General features: G+C 35.0%; 1 protein-coding gene across 1 annotated transcript in view; it reads right to left on the bottom strand.

Annotated features, from left to right (window-relative positions):
• LOC106880273 (probable inactive tRNA-specific adenosine deaminase-like protein 3) overlaps nt 1-4,099 on the bottom strand; it is a 66,104-nt gene continuing 62,005 nt past the window's right edge. The window contains exon 9 of the transcript XR_001410730.2: nt 1-56. The gene's annotated coding sequence lies outside the window, so the exon portion shown is untranslated. The remainder of the gene's footprint in view (nt 57-4,099) is intronic.

The following is a 4,099-nucleotide window of genomic DNA, read 5'->3' as shown; positions in this document are numbered from 1 at the left end:
TTGAAGTTAAGCTGTATAAATTTGGTCTCAAAGAATTTTGAAACATCTTTACTGATCTGCAATAGAACACCAAACAAATTAAAGGAATTGCAATCAAATATTCCATATCGCATACTTCATATTTAGTATTTCATATTTCTCTAATCAATAAATAATGAATATAAAAATAAATTAATATAAAAAAAGAAAAAGCTAAGATGTAACTATGTATCAAAAGCTAACGATCACTGAACTCTCTTCTGTGATGAGTCTTACTGCTTCTACAACTTTCAAGATATAATTGAGATATAATTAGATGTCTGCCATATCAAGCACCAATCATCTACACCAATGAAGTAGCTTACAAAAGAAGAAGTATTTGGGAAATGAAATATTCACCATATAAGTGCAGGCATGGCTGTGTGGTTAAGAAGCATGCTTTGAAATTAATTGCATTTTTTCACCACTATGAAATATGAATCAACTAATCACGTCAGAGCCAAGGTCGAATGGGCAGGAACTGTCTAGAAATAGAATATCATCATCTCTTCTATCCAGCAGTGTCTTTCATAGTTATTTTGGTAATTAACCCCATGGAGGATAAAAACTTTATGAAACAACATATTTGCCATTGCTTACTGTATAAATTTCAAAAGAAAAGTACCGCTACAGAAGCAATGAAAAACATTTGTGAAGTGTATCTGGATGCAGTGAAAGCTTGTACATGTCAGTTGTGTTTTAAAAGGTTTATGGATGGCGATTGTAACATATCTGACAAGCCTCACTCTGGAAGACAACCTTTCGAATGAAATTATCGTATCATCTCTACATCAAAGCACCAGAGATTTGACACAAAAATTTTATGTGTCATATTCAACTCTCCTCAAACATCTCAAGCAAATTGGGAAAACATGCAAAGAAGGATCTTGGGTTGCACATGAGATTATGCCTGAGCACCAAACACAATGTGCCACCATTTGCAGTAGTCTTCTAACCAGGAATAACAATCTTTCATTTCTGCAGCACATTGTTACAGGTGATGAGAAACGGGTTTTGCATCACAACAGAAAATGAAAAAGACAATGGTCGTTATTTAATGAGAATCTCATGCCAACACCAGAACAAGAACTCCATCCACAAAAATCTATGCTCTGTGTTTGATGGCACATGAAAGGTATTATCCATTACAAGCTATTGAAACATGGAAGGACCATCAATGCAGATGTCTATTGTCAACGACTTGATTGTGTAAATGAAAATTTATGTTGTAAGCGGCCAACTTTGGTAAACAGAAAAGATGTTATTCCCCAGCATGACAATGCATGACCACACTCTTCAAAACAAACTAAGAAAAAAATAAGATTGTAAGGCTGGAAAGTTCTTCCACATCCACCATACTCACTTGACTTAATACCTACAGATTTCTATCTGTTCCAATCATTAGAACATCTTATAAAAGGCAAAACATTAGAAAGAGAGGGGAAGTTGAAAACAGTTTTTCAGAATTTTTTCAGGAAAAGAAATAGGTTTCTTTAAACATGACATAAAAAAGTTACTTTCCTGTTGGGCTGCAGTCATTGAAAACGACAAGGATTACATTCTTGATTAAAACTATTCAGATAAATGTAATTTACATTTGTTTTTATCTCTATTCTGATAAAACTTTCTGAACATCCTAATATATATATATATATATATATATATATATATATATATATATATATATATATATATATATATATATATATATATATACTAGCTAGTGTACCCAGTAATTCCCGGGGGGTAAAGATGTTCTATTGAAATACCTTATTACTCTGATATAAGAAACAATTTCGTTATAACTGCCACAAAAAGTGTATTTTCCGTCATGAAAAAGTACAAAAAACTGTCAGCTGGAGGAGGGAGAGATTGTTGGAGATTGGCGAGAGAGGTTTTAAACAGTAAATAGATGTTTTGCTAGTATTGTTTGTTAAGTAGGGATCGTTTTAACAATGAAGAAAGCATGGATATGCATTTTAGGTTAAAGTGATTTTATTTTGGGGCAGAAGTTAATTGAAGAAATGAATACAATTGTATGCTCAAACACATGCCAGCATGTTTCTACAATTATTATACTCGCTTTCCCTTTAACTCAACCATATTATCCCCACTATCCTTTTACTACCTACCAATTCCCCTACATCTCCAACCGTGATAGCTACAATAGCAGAGGTCAATGACTCTATCACTTCAATCATATTGTCATCTTTCATTAATTTACCTGTCTGTTTTCTCTCCTTTTCTTACACTTCACATTACCTTGTTTGATTCAATTTTCTATCTATTTATATTTTTCTGCTTCCCATTCTCTATATCTATCAGGTTCTCTATCTTTTTACTCTCACCTTTCTTTCTCATGTATGCATAAGTATTACGCTTTCATGCATGAGAATAAGATATATACAGGGTGGGGCAGACTAGATGGATGTTTTTGAAATGGCTACTACTCAGCCCCAGGGGGAGGGGTATACGTCCGACAGTTACTATTCAGTCTGTGGTATCTTAGCATTTTACTGTTTAAAAATTTGTTTAACATATATGTTTATTTTTCTAAGTTCATAATGGAAGTTTTCATTGAATTTTGTAATAGAAATGTTTATTCTGTAGAATTTTCTACAAAGATTTTTACAATTTTTTCTTTATACATTGGTACATGCCTATAAGCAGACCATATAATTTCCCCCAAATTTCTCAATGGGATTCAAGTGAAGGCTGGGAATGAAGGATTTTTTTCCATCTGGGTAGCAACTCTTAAAATAACTTTGAATTTGTATTTTGCATGTCACTGTATTATTCGTCTGTAATATTTTTAAGGGGGGAGGGAGACAGCGAAGGAGGGAGACTAAAGTGCTTTCCTTTGCAAAAAATAAGTTTTATTTACCTATTTAATCCAAAGGATAAACAAATAAAAAAATGGCATGACAAGCTTTAATTATTAGGATCATATTCGTGAGTGCTCTATCATTTGTACAATGGCATCACATGTAACAATGCATGTAATTGAATAAATATATATAATTAAACAATGCTTATAATTATATCATTTGTCAGGTGTTAAGACCCCTCCATTTTTTATATCACTTCTCTTTATTAACAGCATGGTCAAGCTCAACATGATTGGCTTTTCATTGCACACATTTTCAACAAGCCTGTTTATTGCTTATGACAGCCAGCCCATCAAATATGATGACAGTGTTGATCCAAGACATTCATCCTTCTCCATCTCCAGCACATTGTCATCAGTGCGGAGTCAGACTGTGTGGCAGTGAAGGCACTGAAGTGACTCTAAACAAGAGAGACAGTGTGTTGATGATGACACCTCCTTGTTTCTTCATGCTGTCTCCTGCATTCAGTTTCAAAGTGCTCTAACCCAACATATTGCTATATATATATATATATATATATATATATATATATCATCCTCATCACCATCATCGTTTAATGTCCGCTTTCCATGCTAGCATGGGTTGGACGATTTGACTGAGGACTGGTGAAACCAGATGGCTACACCAGGCTCCAATCTGATTTGGCAGAGTTTCTACAGCTGGATGCCCTTCCTAACGCCAACCACTCCGAGAGTGTAGTGGGTGCTTTTATGTGCCACCAGCATGAAGGCCAGTCAGGCGGTACTGGCAATGGCCACGCTCGAAATGGTGTATTTTACATGTCACCCGCACAAGAGCCAGTCCAGCGGCACTGGCAATGATCTCGCTCAAAAGTCCTTACACATGGCCACGGGCACAAGTGCCAGAAAGGCGATCCTAGGCACAGGTGCCATCATGATTTCACTTTCGCTTGCCCCAACTGCTCTTTGCAAGCCGAGTTTCATGTCCAATGAAGGAGACGACGTTGGCATATATGTATATATATAGATTCAAGGTGAATATGGTACTTAAGTTTAGGCACCAGAATTAAGTATGGTATTATCCATACAGTTTCAAAATAAGGTGATTAAAATCAAAATAAGCAACAAAGGTAACCAAAGTTAATGCAGTACAATTGTTTCATGCGACTCCATTTATTTAAGCAATGTGAACATTACATTAAATGTAAAATGCAGAGCAATCCTCAACTGCAC

This window comes from Octopus bimaculoides, chromosome 6 (assembly GCF_001194135.2).
Source record: "Octopus bimaculoides isolate UCB-OBI-ISO-001 chromosome 6, ASM119413v2, whole genome shotgun sequence".
Classification (NCBI taxonomy): domain Eukaryota; kingdom Metazoa; phylum Mollusca; class Cephalopoda; order Octopoda; family Octopodidae; genus Octopus; species Octopus bimaculoides.
The sequence above is the reverse complement of the archived record's forward strand: the minus strand, read 5'-3'. Positions and strand labels throughout refer to the sequence as shown.